We start from the raw sequence: 15,928 nt of genomic DNA, 5'->3' as shown, positions 1-15,928 counted from the left end.
CTGGTATCTCATATTTAATTTGCCCTAAACTAAAGTAAGGAAATTACCTTACTTTTAGTTTGTGTGGCTACTTCCCAGTTCCAACTTTTTATTGAACATGGCTTCAATGATTTTAAAATGTGCACAATGTTTGAAATGACAACTGCAGTTCAAGTCAAACTGGCATTTCCCTATAAAGATAGAGGTGACAGATATATAGCATTATGTCACCTTAAATTTGTGCTAGGAACTAAAAGAAATACATAATACTATTTGCCGCCAAAAAGGCACTTCCTTTTTCACTCATAACTGATCATTCTTCTGGGAGTTTTAGCCCACCGCCCCATTGCAACTTGGCATCCTCATGCAAGCAGCCATTAGTGTGCTGCTCTGTAAAAGTACGAACAAGTTTCAACAACTAGAATGGCACATATCAATTGCTAACACGCATTACCTGCCACCATGTTGGAATAAGAAATGGTTACTGGGACAATCAAGGATACCCAATAATTAAAGACATATAGGATATGATGTAGAGTCAGCGCCATGTTTGTTTGGGTATTGTATTAAAGTCCCAATTACTATATGGGTAAAACAGTCTTTTACATAATTAATTAATTAAGCATTAACACCCGATCTGGCAGGCTGGATCGGGTGGTAATGGCAAAGGGCCCAAGGTATAGGCCTGAGTCATTGCTAATAGCACCCCAGGTTTTAAATCCAGAAACCGGGGGAGCTAAGAGCAATGTATTTTGTTTCAATGAACGGGAAGCCTTGCAGCGTTCCATTCATTGAAACAAAATAATTACTTAAGATGGCCACGGAGCCCTTCTTCCATTTGGCTTTGGATCATGGCTGCCCTGGAGGCTGAAGCAGTGGGGGCTGCTGTTGCACAGCCGCTGCTGAAAGAAATCAGATAAGTGGGGGTGGGAGGGGTCCGGAGACCCAAGGGGAGGCTAGGGGAGGGTTGGGCAAGATGGCAGGCCGGGGAAGCAGCCATTAGGTTACTTGGAATGCGGGCTTGGATCGTGGATTCAGCCTGTGATCCGAGCAAACTGACTGGTTGGCTCCCCTGCCTCGAGGTGCTAATCACATCTATGAATTTCACACCTGGTATATATAGTAAAAATAGTAGTCTCTTCAAGGTCATAACTAATGACCATCCTATTAGCTCATTAAACTCTTGTGGGGGGGGGTTCTAATCACATAGCTCCCTTCCAGCCAATAGGTATCCAGTATTTTGACCATATGCTTTCTTCTTTATTACCTCCAGGATGACCAATTCGAGGTCGTTTGCTGAATCCTCTTCTGCCATATAGTGTGATACTACAGGGACTTGAAAATAAGACCACCATAGTGTGTGTCTACGCCCAAGGTAAAAACTACTGATCATATTAAACAGATTATGTCTGGTCCCTACCCAGTACTAACCTTGTGACTAGGACAAACCAGTAATAAGAAAAATGAAACACCAGTCAACAGTTATAAAGGCTAGAATGTCCACTTACTAACCAATACTAGGAACATACATAAAAATTCAACAAAAGTTCAGCGTAAATTACCCAAACAAACTATGCAGAACTAAAACATTTAGAATCAATACACAGATGAGGGGAGCCTTCGTCATGTGGGCATAGATGTGCCTGCCAAAGTGTAACACTGGGAAAACAACATGTAAACAGGAACAGTACCTTCAAGTCAAATGTGCTTTGCTAGAAGTTCTCCCTTGTTGGAAAGCCAGTAAACCTATGACAAATGGTTCTTACTGGGACCAGTAGTGGGGTTTCGATTTTTTTTTAAAAAATTGAACTACAGGTCCCCGCAATGCAAAGATATGGCATTCTGCTAGCTAAATTAAAAGTGTTGCCTGACATAATATTTCGGTAAATATCCAAAAACCCAAATGTTAGCAAATGAATGCAGTACAAACTCTTCATAACTGGTTTATCAGCCCATATTTGGGATTGAGAAAAAATTATCAATATCAGTTTACCCCATGCAGAAGTGTTGCATCAAGCAACCTAATGTTTACCATGTATGGCTCAAGCTACGATGCACCAAATGTGCCTGTAATGTACTGTACAGCCTATCATGTGACCGTAGAACCCACAACTGCAATAAATTGTTTTGAGATTGATAACCGCGTCTCAACTCACTTTGCTCTCTCAATGTTTTAGTGCAGAAAACCCCAAAATACCTCTCTCTGAGTCCTACAACTACAATACAGTTTTCATGCCAGCAATAATAATAATGTGGTGATTTATATAGCGATTCATACCAGTCTCCTCCAGTTTCTAAGCGCTGTAATTATGTATGTGACCGTTGTTACCCACGCCTTGATCTCAGAAGGATAACGTGTTTTTTTTTACCAGGGTATCATACCCATGTCACATGGGCTTGTTGTGGTCCCGAGGCAAGCACATTGCCCATGAGCTATCCGCCCGACTATAAATCTTCATTTCCCTAACATAATTAAAAACACAGTACTCTGCAACCAACACATAGCAATTGTTAAGGATAATGTTACAGCACTAGTCATCGCTTCCAAAGCAATTGTCATGTTCTTGCAATGTATAGTTGATTATGTAATGTTATGTTCTTGCATTGTAATGTTCAGTTCATCATGTAATGTTCAGACTGCATTCCTTAGCTATGGCAGCAGAGACAGGATTTAGGTCATGCGTTACCAGTCCAAGGTGTCATGTTACCCGTGTTAGCCCTTTGTCTTTTTCACACATGTGATTGTACGATTTTGACATTGATTTTTTAAACAAAAAAAGCTGTCAATTAACACTTCATTATGAATAATATATATGCAAAAAGATGGGGAAAAATGGTTTGCAGTATATTAAACAAAAACGCATAGTGGGGGTTGGTTACTTGTGGGCGTTTGTAAACTGCCTATATTCCCATCCAGTTTTAGGAAATTGTGCATTTGCACAAAGAAGGAATTCATTCACATTCAAGAGAGGGTGTTCAATATGAAATACAAAGGCGCTGGACAATCTCTCCTGAAAATTGCAGCAAATGGGTTAAAGGCATGTGTTGCTTAAGGGATTCCGGAAAAACTGAGTCACATGCTGTGATACAATACCGAAAATGAGCACCTCGAACGCCGAAGGATCAGTGATTCATGATGTGCAGGAAGAGGATGCGACATTCTTCTTTGCGGCACTGTGTCTCACGTACGGCAGGTCCCGGCTACAGGCTCGCCGGAGGGACAAACTACTGAAGGGTTTCTATGGAAACTAGAAACTAGACAGAAAAAACAGCTGGAAAGACGAACGAAAAAGCTGTGTGAGAAGGGATGAGATGGGCCAGACAAGCTGTTCTGGTGTCTGCATTTTGAGACAAAAACAGCAGTGACTTAAAAAAACGCTCACCCTAATTGGAATAGTCCCTCTATCCTCCCAAAAAGATATTTCTGTTGTCTGGTCTAATCTACGTTAATAAACACTTTGAGCCACTTTCACAAAGAAGACACATTTAGATGTGAAATTGCAAACATTGTGATATGAGCAGGGAGTCATTTCCCCAAAATGCCAGGTGTAGCGGAAGTGACATCACACGACCCTTGACCCCCTGATGACATCACAGGAAGTGATGTCATTTGACCCCACTCCGAAGTGATATCGCGGGAAGAGATGGAACACAACCTTTCACCCATTGACAAAACAGGAAGTGGCATCACATAGCATTGGTCACTACGAAAAATATGGTTACGATATCACTATAATGTGATGTACATTTCATACAAGAATGGATCGCCATATGTATCATTAAGATCAGTGTGTATAGGCCCATATTACCGAATTACTGTGAATGCAAGCAGACGTCCATGACCAAAGGATAATGATGTGTTATTATATAGCACTTACGCTTAAGCGCTTTATATAGAAAATATATACACCCAATATCAACCACCTGTGTTGGTACTCATTTATCAACCTCAGAAGGCTGAAAGGCTGAGTTGAGGCGTTTAAGAACAGACTAAATCAGTGACTCACACCCTGTAGTGTGCCTGAAATAAACCTTTAATGAGTCTAGCAATTAGTGTATAGAATTCCAGAAAGACACATTATTTGGTATTCCTATTCTTTCTTATTTAGGGTCAGTGCTGAAAGTTTTAGACTTGTGGCACTCCTGTTCTGTTCTTATTTTTCTTCTTCTTTTTTTTAAGGGGCCTGAACAAGAAAGCCAGCCACTCCAGAAGAGTCACATGGTGCTGGCCACAGCCCAGGAGCTTGCATTACAAAAAAAAAAAATAATAATATTTTTTTCGTTTTTTTTGTAGAGGTCGCAAGAGAGACCTCAGAGGTTGCAGTTGCGACCTGTGGCGACCCCTAAATGACGTCCCTGGATATGAGCTTGGGACTAGTACTGAAATGTGCATGTTTTAGCGATTCTCAAACATTTCCATCTCAGGTAAAGGCACATTTGTTTGTTTGTTTGTTTGTTTGTTTGTTTTATTTACTTGTACAGCGCTCCAAACCCGGAGGTAGAAGGGCGCTTAAAGAAGACGGTTACATAATTGTGATATATACAGTTATACAGTTTTCAATATACAGCAATTTACAGAATATGCAGACATAATTAAGTTTGGCGTACTCCTAGACATAATTAAGCACTAGGAGGTGTACGCACATATCTAGGTGGTACTACAGTTTCAAATACAGCAGTTTGGAGAGTTCACATATATATTTAAGCAGAAGGAAGTGTAGCCAGAGATTTGTGGTGCTACTCATTGTTCAGGAGCCAACCGATAACATGTTTCCTGAAGATCTGGAAGGACTCAATAGTTTTATGTTGAGTGGTAAGGTGTTCCAGAGTTGGGAGGCAAGTACTGTCAAGCTAGCCCCTCCAGCTCTTTTTAAGAGGAATCTGGGCACTTTCAAGCATAAGGTGTTGGAGGATCTAGTGGCTCTGGTGGCGGGTTTCATGGTGAATTTGTTATTTAGATATGGTGGGGCTAGGTGGTTTAAGGCCTTGTACATGAGGCAAATGGTTTTCAAGTCGATTTTTTGACGAATGGTTGATTTCCTAGCAGTGGAGATGTGCTCTCGCCTGGGGATGTTGAGTGCTGCACGTAGTGCGTTATTTTGAAGTACTTGTAGTTTGTTAATTATAGATTGGTTAGCACCTAGGTACAGGCTATTGCAGTAGTCCAGTTTGGACTGTATGAGGGCTCTAGCAAGAGTGAGGCAGCTATTGGATGATAGGAAGGGTCTACTGGCCCTGATAAGCTTGCCGGTGTAGGCAGAGGCTGAGGCAATCATGTTGGTTTGTTTGGAGAGGTTGGAGTTGGCATCAAGGTAAAAGCCAAGCGTTTTCACGCTCTTGGCAATAGGGATGGTGTGACCATCGATAGTGATGTTGTTGTAGTTGGGATTGAGTTTAACCAGGTTACTGGGAGAGTCGACAAGGAGGAGCTCTGTCTTCTCATCATTCAGGCAGAGGCCATGAGAGGCCATCCATGCCTGAATGATGGAGAATATTCATTGATCCGGGTGATGTCTGTATGGTAGTTGCCTGTGATGGTGTGGAGTATCTGGGTGTCATCTGCGTAATTCGTGTAGGTGACACCCAGATGGTCCAGTTGGTCAAATAGTGGCTTTGTAAATGTGTTATACAAAGTGGGGGAGACACAGGAGCCTTGTGGGACCCCGCAAGAGATGGGTATGGGGTCTGCTGCAGCTGTTGTTGAGAAGACTCGCATGGTTCTGTTTGCCAGAAAGGATTGTATCCATGTGACGGCAGAGGAGGAGAAGTGAGCTGCGGTGGCTAGGTGGCTACAGAGGATTTTATGGTCAACCAGGTCGAAGGCCGCTGAGAGGTCTAAAAGGAGTAGGATCGCGGCATTGGCTTTGTCTTTAATTTCATCAATCTGACTTTTGAGATCAACAAGGGCAGTTTCTGTTCCATGTTGAGGTCTGAAGCCAGTTTGGCGTACTCCTAGCAGTTGGTTGGATTCCAGATATTCCTGAATTTGGAGGTAGGCGACTCTGTCCAAGATTTTTAATAGGAAAGGGCCTGTGGTGATGGGTCTGTAGTTAGTGGGTATGGCTGGGTCTAGAGACTGTTTTTTCAAGAGTGGGAGAACCCATGATTGTTTGAGGTTGCTGGGGACTGAGTTATTGATGAATGAAAGGTTGATAAGTTTAGTGATGAAAGGGGATAGATCTCTGGCTGCGTCTTTTATGACCTGGGCGGGACAGCTGTCCCCTTTGCAGTTTGAGGGTTTTAAGGAGGTGATGATTTTTTGAACTTCTACCGTAGTTACTTTCTTGAAAGTGAAGCCTGATTTAGTATCGATGGGCGTTGGTGAGCCAGGGTTGGTAAGCTTGTTGTTAGCGAGTTGTTGACGTTTGTCCTCAATTTTAGTTTGGAGTCCTGTGATTTTGTTGTTAAGGGCGTTTTGGATGCTGGTGCACCAAGGTTTGTCTTTCAAGCATGTGTCAGTAGATGGATTGGGATTTTCTAGTTCTTTTAGAATTTTAAATAATTCTTTAGTGGAGGACCCTGCCTGATCAATCCTGATGTTGTATGCCTCTTTTTTGGTGCGAATTATCTCACTTTTGTATAGAGAAGATATATTCGTGAGATTAGATTTGTTTTCCGCGGAGGGATTGGTTTTCCATGTGAGTTATGCCTTAGCTTTCTTTTTTCTGAGTAGCTTGAGTTCGGGGGTGTACCATGAGTTCAGATGAGCTCTTGGTTTAACTTTACGCAATTTCAGAGGCGCAATGGTATCCATCGCCTTGGCCATGGAGTCATTGTAGGTGTCAATCAGTAGGTTTAAGTCAGCATTGGCTGGGAGTGTGTTGAGGGTGGGTAGGACCAGGGGTATAAGGGCTTCAGCAGTAATGTTACGTTTGTTCCTGGTAAAACAGGCTGGGGCCAAGGGGAACTTTTTGGGTAATAGTTGATTAGTGTTAACCTCAAGAAGGATGAGGTGGTGATTCGTCCATGCCAGAGGTTGGGGGTCCTTACAGAATGTGTTGCAGTTGTAGGTCGCTACCCAGTCGATAATTCTGCCCTTCTGGTGGGTGGGGTGGACATTGAGTTGTGCAAAGCCATGTTCTGTTAGGGCATTAGCTAAGGATGCGGCAGGTGCATCATTGGGGTCACGGTAACCAAGGTTAAGGTCCCCGAGGATAATCATTTGTGCTAATGACTTGGAGTTTTCAGCAATGAGAGATGTGATGTCTTCTTCAAAGACCCCAGGGGGAGCTGGGGGTCTATATATGGAAATGTATGTCAGCCTCTCAAAAGGCAAGCATTGAAAACACCAATGAACCTAGCCTTATTTTTGCAACTTGCATCCTTATACACCGAGCTACAACCCTCATGTGACCATGGGCAGCCTCACATGACCAATTGCTGCCCTCATATGCTCGGTGCCGCATCACATGTTGATATTCTGCTATCATATGAGAAGTGCAGATTCAAATGCTCAGTTGCAGTCAAACCCATCTGCAGTACGAATAGGTCCAGACCTGTGTTTCATGTATAGCCATCATACACCCCGCAGGGCCTGGTGACCCAAGAGAAGCTCATATGCAATTTCAACCTGGCATATTAGGTATACCATCAGATGCCCAGAAACCTCCATAATGTGCAACGGTTTGCTATCATATGCCTAGGCACCCCAAACACATGCCATAATGGTTGCCTCTTCAGAAAGTAACTGGGCTCCACAGAGCTACATTTTGCAGAATCTGATCAGCTGATTAGGTGCAGAAGTTAAAACGTGTACTACAATACACCCGGCCTCACTATTAAGAAATCCCTGGCAGAAATACATGTGCTGCATTGCACTCTGACTAATCAGGTGCAACAATAGGCGAGGACAACTACTAATTCAATTCATGTCCTACGATCCCCATAACACTGCTCGACACTCATTGGTCCCCAGTTCACAGTTATCGGCATTGCCCTCAAGTAACGGGCATATACCTAGAGTTCATCACCTAGTCATTGGCATATGTAATTGCTCAATATTAAAAATCAAAAATGGAAAAGCCCTTGTACAAAAGAAACACACCTCCATATTGCCCTGCTACATTTCCATCCCCTTCAAACTGCCCCCCTCTTTTTCTCTAATATTCCTCATTCGGGACCCCTCGCCTCCCTCCCACAAATCCAGTGTTTCAGGACCATCCCGCCTACTTTTTTAAACAACTTTATTTATTATCACTTGGTGAACAGTTATTTCACAATTCAGTACATACGTGTATGTCTGGTAGAATGCAGCCAATTCTCAAAATAGTTTACGAAAAGGAGTCAGCGCCCCCACAAAACACCTCCCTTGCCCATGGTTTCAATTAGACATTTCAGAGAGGCACTGACGGGAAGTCCTGCCATATATCCCTAGGGCAATTCAGCACACCGAAAGTTCCACATATAACTCCTCAGTGTTATTTGCTCACACCATATCATGCAACCAGTCTGAAAAGCTAGGTGGGTGCTTCCAAGTACAGCGCATCAAGATGGCCTTTTTTGGCCATTAACAGGCCCAAGTTCAATAGTTTACACTGAGATGTGGCCAGTCTCCCTGTGAACCCAAGCATACAATCAACCACTGTGAGATGCAGCTGCCTCCTCAAGATATTGTGCATTACTTTGCAAACATTCCCCCAGTAACCCACCAGTTCAGGGTAGCTCCATAACATATGGAGTAAATGAGCATCGGATTCACCACATCTGGGGCAATTTCAGTCCTCATCAGGATGGAATTGCATAAGCTTCGCCTGCGTCTAATATAGCCTATGCAGCACTTTAAAGGGTATCAGCCGGTATCATGCATTACTTGATATAGTTTTGGTGAGCCTACAACTATTCACCCATTGCAAATCTGTTAAGTATTTCAATCAGGCGATACACCCTGGTCTCAGCCTAGTATGCAGCGCACAGCTGAAATACTTATTTTATGATGTCTATAGGTTCAATATTCTGAGTGATATGCCACTCATATCACACCCCTTATGCAAACACCCCGGGTCACAATGGACCAAGAATCAGGCTGGTTGGTAAAGGTAATATTTATTTATTTAAAATTCAAATCAAACATCTACTTTTAATAGGGAGCAACAATCACTAATGTGGTGACAATAACAGATAAGAAGGTTTGTAATGCACTTAAATTCACTCTTTAGCAACACAGAAGGAAAACATCAGAGAAAAGAACACTTTTGGCTTGTTTGGAAAGATAGCCCTTAACTTAGAATTTCACCCTGCAATATTCCTCAACCCACAAATAAACAATTGTCAATAGATATAAGGAAGCAGCAGGTGATCAGAAATAGGGAATAATAAACAGAATTTGAACACAACCTTCCCTAACCAAACAAGAGAGAAAAACGGATTTGAAATCTTACACGTTAAAGTTACATTTCGGAAATGGCTTAGCAAAAAAATGAGCTATAGTTTGAGCAAAAGTAAACACTTTAAATCTGAATGGAAGGTTGAAAATAATTTAGAATAAAAATCACACATGTAAAACTTTGCAAAAATGTTCCCGCCTAAAATTAACCAAAATTAATCAAATGGTGTTGGTGATTTGGAGTGGGGTTTTTGGGTTGGGATGTAGCTATAGGTCTTAGGTATGATCCAGAGTTGAAATGAAGTCTCTAGCTATTCAACTGAGGAAGATATGCAAGGTTGAATGAGAGGCGTTTTTAGAAAAATCGGGTAGCGAAAACAGAAAAGAAACTCAGTTTGGACAAGAAAATATTTACTATAGTTTTACTCTATAACTAGAGCATTCCAGCTAGAATATCAAGGAGGGACAAAGTAAGCTCTGGAGTTGATTCATGACTTCAACACCAAATCCCCAGTGCCTGCCCCGGCAGAACCAGTAGGATCACTCGAAATAGGATTGAGAGTTTAAGATTTACACAAGATAAAAATGACTAAAGAAATGGCGCTTAGCAAGATAAATCAAAGACAGGATTGCAATAAGGATTCTGACATAGTTACAGTTGATTAAGGTAAGGATAGGATGATTTAGAGCATGGGATAGAAAAAGGCAAGGCAAGGTATGCTATGATTTTGTATGATTCCTATTAATACTTACAGTCCACTTTAATTTAGGATTTTGGACAGTCAAGGGTTCTGGTCATCACACGGATCGGGTCTAACCAAGGACAGCTGGGCAAATCGGGCCAAACAGGATCAGGTGGGTGGTTGTGGTCAACTGACTGCACTGGACTGCACTTCTTACTGGAGACTGGAGATCAGTGGGATGGAAAGTTTGCAGGCATGCATTTAGTAGTAGTAGCAAGCCAGACTGGATCAGGATGCTTCCCTAGGGTTTTTGGGATCTTTAGAATTTGAGGCCTAGCTGAAAAGGGGTTCAGCAATGCAGAGGCATTGGCTTTGCAATGAAAATCTGGAATCAGGATCAAGGATGAAGAAATCAGGAACAGGACGCCACGCAGGAAATCAGGAAGAAAGTCACGAATCAGTGTGTCTGTGTGTTGTCAGGTCCCCTTATTTATCATGCCAAATGACATCACCAAAGTATATGGCAGGGGCAGGCTTACTGTCCACACCCATAATGCTAGGAATGGGCAAGAGCATAGTTTCTGCCTTGCTCGTCTTTGATTGGATCACAGAAAAGGATGTCATGTTTATTGTATTACTTTTACAATGTCTAGAAATCTCCCCTAGCTCCTAGAACCAAAATCTAATTTGACCACAAATACATACTTATACAGTGATAACCTCTGAGAAAATCAGATACACAGGTTACATATTTTGGGGGTGATATTTCAATCCACACCGCAAGTCTGAGGGACCTGGTTTTGCCTTTCTGCTACATTTTGGCAATTTTAACCATGAAAGATTTGGCCTAAAAGTTCCCAACTTTGTACACAGATGCACATTTACCCCTGGAAGGTGTGTACAAAATGTTATGTGTGCAATATCAATGCTTTCCCCACAATATGTCATTCTTTACAACTTCTGTTCCTTATTCAGTAATGAGTTCTACCAAGTCTTCACAGAAAAAGCATAAAATTAGATTTAAAAACTACCAACTTTCACATTTTTCCTCATTCTTGCTGCAAAGTTAAATGTCTATAAAGTTCAGTTACAAAATAGGCTTTTTAAAACCAACAGGAAGTCTATTGTCACTTATCAGTTTTTTTCATTTCCCCAACTGTAAGCAAATGTCAATTCCTTTGAAGCAGGATGAGGGGCCTCTCTCTTGACTGAAGTTTACTGCACCTCCCACTTGAAAGGTAAGAGTCTTAGCCTGCTATTGTCTCAGCCTGGAGCAAAGACGAATGTCTGATGATGACTTGGGAAGACCCTTTGTCCTGGGTATTCAAAGCCTCCAGGCTATCAATTAGCCTTTCCTGTGCCAGCAGTTTATGAGGTGTCACCCTTTCTCAGGGCTAGCACTGGCAGAGCAAGTTTCTTTTTTTTTAAATAGTTTACCAACTTATCCTGGGTTTAGCTTTTATTTTCTCATTTTAAATCTTGACTGAAACCTATGGAATCAAAACAGTCTATATGTGTATTTTTACAGAAAGAAATATGTTTACATTTCTAAATGAACATGCCTTTTCACAACAATGTACTTTTAACTTATTTCTTTAAATTCGGTTTTCATCTGCAGCAAATATACACTTGGTGCAGCTCTAGTTCTTTCCTTGAGTGCTGGAGTTGTTTGCAGCATGGATACATGTATCAGGCATCTGTTTAGAGTATTTCTCTTACAGCTGATACACTTGCAAAGTTTTAGCTGTGTTTCCCGTGTAAATGAAAACACAGCCCCTGGTTGCTTTTCCAAAGATACTTTTGACAGGAGCTGTTATTTAAATGAGGCCCGGTTCCTCTGAGACATAAGGATGATCCTGGACATTGCAAGGCCTTTTTAATCACAGTGGTTAATGAGAAATGATGTATTTAGCGCCAAACAGCACTTTAAAGGTTAAAAAGTGACATTTTAAAGAGGCATTTTGGGTTTACATCAAAGTAATGCTGCCTCTTTCACTTCACTCCATGTTAAATGTTGCAGAGCACACTGGCACATTCCTCCAGTGAGTACTCTGTTTTACCCCACCTGAAATGTGGGTGGTAGGGTAATGCAGCCATTTTCTGGTTGTTACAAAAACACAGTTTCGATATCTTGGCGCGCACAGGGGTCAGTGCGGCCATTTTGTGCTGTTTCCTGCACCAATGCAGTAACATGATGTAGCATAGCACAGCTGAGTGGGTCAAAATATCCCACATATCCAGCAGCTCTGCCCCAAGATCTGCTTCCCACTTTGTCCTACCATTTGTTTCTAGTGTAGTGCCCAACACCTGCAACTGCGTATAGAAATCTGATATTGAAATTGCTCCATCTCTACGTGCATCAATAAATATGTTAGGCCAGGATGTGCAGCTAGTTCACTTGGAAACAACGGCCATCTCGCTGCTATTACTGCTTTGAGACGATGATAAAAGAACCTTTGCAGCATTGTGTCCCCAACATGTAGTTTCAGAATGTCCCAATTGACGAACATGCCAGCTACATATAAATTGCCTATTGTCTTAATGCCAATGGTACCCCAGCTCCTTTCTGCACCTTTAGCTTTGGGAGGCTTTGCAGCCGATATCCCCCACAATGGCACAATCTTATCGTATGGAGCTTCCCCGCCCATCCGGCTGTTCAATTTATGCCACACCTCAAATGTCGCTCCCACCGGATCCAAGCAGTGCGTGGGACAGTGTTTATTTCCGGCCAAAAGTAATAGCATGCGGCCGAGGCCCTCATGTAGCCTTTTGAGACATGCATGTGGGATGGCTAGATCTCCAGATAGCCAGTAGACAGCATAGTGTACTTGTGCAACTAGATAGTACAATTCAAAATCGGGAGTCCCCCCTCTCAAAGAGTTTTGCCAAATGTTGCCAATTCATCCTGATCGTTCCATTCCAGAGGAATGAGGAACAAAGCCCTGTCAGCTCAGAAAAAAAACTCTCTCTCCGTCCACATAGGAATATTATGAAAAACCTATAGGAGTTTGGGCACTCAGCACGCATTCGTTACCAAACTAACCTGGCTCTCGGAAGTGATAATATTCATTAACATTTATGACCCACCCAATATGGTCAATACTCTTGAAAATGTGCGGACTGTTGATTCTATTCTAAAGCAGTATAATCATTGTTACCCAATATGGCTGTTAGGTGATTTTAACGCCAAAATTGGTGGCATAAGCCATAATTACAGGTTGTATGATGGGGCTATGAGATCAGGCAACAATCTGACCTCTAATAGGAGAGGAAATAAATGGGCTACCCTAGCCAACTGTCATGGTTTAGTGAAACTAAATGGCTTCACTCCAGGTGATGCTCTGATGAAATATACAAGGATCGAAGGTTGATCAGCTGCGATTCTAGACTATATCTTCATTAATGAAATTGGCCTACATTCCATCAAGGATATGGGCATAGTGGAAAGAGAAGAAAGTGATCACCTCCCACTCTGCCTCTTGTATGCGCTTCCGGGCAAATGTGATGTAGGCTCTGATCATGATGAAAATGGGGCGATTCATATTAATGAAGGTAAAAATAGAATTGTCTGGCATCCCCGTAATATTGAGAATGTCACTCATGTTGTATCTGCACTGCTACCCGAGTTTATTAAGGAAGGTGCATCTGGAAAGCTCTCCGAGAGCCACATTTTGTCCAATTTTAGTCAGCTTATGCAGAACATTCATAAACATGTGGGTGACCAAAGGACATATACATCTGTTGGTGAACGGACCAATATTGTAATACCCGGTAGGCCGGGCAATGATAAAATGATCAGAGAGGCAAAAAATAACCTTCGTAATGCTATTCGAAGGGTAGTAAAGAAAAATGATCCAACCATTTCCGAGCAGGATGTCGCCTGTCAAATTAAAACTCTCAAAAAGAACTACAAAGAGTGGCTCAAATCACATAAGAGGGATAACGAGATTAACCTATGGAAAATAATTGCCATGATGGCTATGTCTAATAATAATCAAGGTATTTGGCATTTGCTGAGAAAACATAAAAAACGAGATTTGTCCATTAACTGTATTCCTGAGGAAATGTCGGCCTTATATATCAAAGATACATTGGGCAAAATTGAACTGTCCGTTTCCATCTTTCCACTGTCGGATGCAACTTGGGCCTGCAATTCCTCTAAATCTGATATTATTAGGATTATTAATAGATTGGAAAAACTCCCGGGCAGCGGATTTAGTGATTAAAAAACAACCTGCACTATGGGGTGCTGCATTATTATTGCTATTTAAACAAATTGGTAGGTTGTGTGCGATTTCACCATCTTGACGAACTAGCCACATATTAACGGTCCATAAGAAAAGGTCCTGGGAAAACCCGGCAAATTTCAGAATGTTGGCAATGCTTGATGTCTCCTCCAAAATTTTTACTAATGTTTTGCTTCAGGAACTGAATGAATGGATTGTAGATGCTAATATACTACCATTGAAACAAATAGGCTTCTGTGATAAATCCAGCACTACTCACAACCTACTGATATTAACATCTGCAATTGAGCATGCTTGGTTTAAACGGAATTTGGATTTCTATTGTGCATACATAGACTTTTCAGCAGCATTTGATACCATCCTCCGCAATAGACTGTGGCAAAAACTTAACTCCTGGGGTATTCCACATGGTCTATTGCGGATGTTGATGTTACTGCATACCGATATCTCCGTAAAAATCAGACTTAATGCTGCTGGAACACTATCTGCAAATATGGCAACTTGTCATGGAGTGAAACAAGGGTGCATGATTGCTGTGATTCTTTTCAACCTCTACCTGTCAGATATGGTCAAAGTCTTTAATCTCTCCACGGCCAACCCCGTGAAAGTAAATGGTGTGATTGCCGGATGGCTTGCTTAAGCCGATGACCTGCTGTTACTGGATTACACTCCAGCCGGTCTACAGCATATGCTCGACTCCTTGGTTGCTTACTCGATCGCTAATGGCTTGACAATCAACTTCGACAAAAGTAAAATAATGGTCTTCTCCAAAAAACGTAGACCCAAGAGATATCTATGGAAACTGGCCTCAAAAAATCTGGAACAAGTATCATCATATGAATATCTTGGTCTTATTATTGATGTAAAACTTACATGGGAACTCCAATGGTCTGCACTTAAAGATCGGTGTATAGTGTCCACTGAGGCGCTGAGTGCCTTTATTGGCCGTAATAACGGCTATTCAGTCACTGCTGTTGTAAACATTTATCTGGCTAAAATAAGGTCTATGTTGCTCTATGCTGTTGAGATATGGGGTCAAACGTATGGTGGTATTTGAAGCTAAACTTCTGTGAATGCTACTGCGCTTACCACAAAATCTAAAGGCCTCATTATAACTCAGGCGGTCTGGAAATAATGGTGGCGGTAAACCCGCCGCCACCATTGTTTCCGGACCGCCTGATCCCGACTCCTGCAGGCGGGAAGTGATGTTCCTGCCAGGTCTGACCTGGCGGGTTTAACGCGGCCCGCCTGCAGGCGGACGAGGAAACACCGGCAGCATTACGAGATGCTGCCGGTGTTTCCATGATCCCCATTCCCATCGAGTCCCATAGGACTCGATGGGAATGGGGATTAACACCATTCCACCTCCATGATTCCCGGAAAACCGGGGTTGTAATGCCCCGGTAATTCCAGGAATCACGGAGGCGGAATGGTAATACGAGTCCGGCGGTAACCAGGCGGTTTTACTGCCGCGGTTACTGCCAGACTCGTAATGAGGCCCTAAGTGTGGAATACCTGTATTTGGAGTTTGCTATCAAAGGTATCTGGTATGCCTACACATGCCAATGTGTATTGTCCTACGAAAAGGTTGTCACCTTATCAAATGATACGATCATCGTACCATATGTACGAGTGTATCTTCACTTAGAAGGCAATGTGTTGGTTGGCACTATTGGCACTTTACAAAGATTACATAG

General features: G+C 42.2%; 1 protein-coding gene across 2 annotated transcripts in view; it reads right to left on the bottom strand.

The window, feature by feature from the left end:
• Positions 1 to 3,186, bottom strand: part of ZMAT3 (zinc finger matrin-type 3) — a 197,732-nt gene extending 194,546 nt beyond the window's left edge. Inside the window, exon 1 of one of the 2 annotated variants that reach the window (XM_069618697.1) lies at positions 3,087 to 3,186. The gene's annotated coding sequence lies outside the window, so the exon portion shown is untranslated. Of the gene's footprint in view, positions 1 to 3,073 lie in introns of both variants that reach the window. The other variant, XM_069618696.1, reaches the window with a different exon arrangement.
• Positions 3,187 to 15,928: the final 12,742 nt, after the last annotated feature.

Source organism: Ambystoma mexicanum, chromosome 10, assembly GCF_040938575.1.
Source record: "Ambystoma mexicanum isolate Mex_15411 chromosome 10, UKY_AmexF1_1, whole genome shotgun sequence".
Lineage (NCBI taxonomy): Eukaryota > Metazoa > Chordata > Amphibia > Caudata > Ambystomatidae > Ambystoma > Ambystoma mexicanum.
This window is presented reverse-complemented; position numbering and strand designations above follow the sequence as displayed.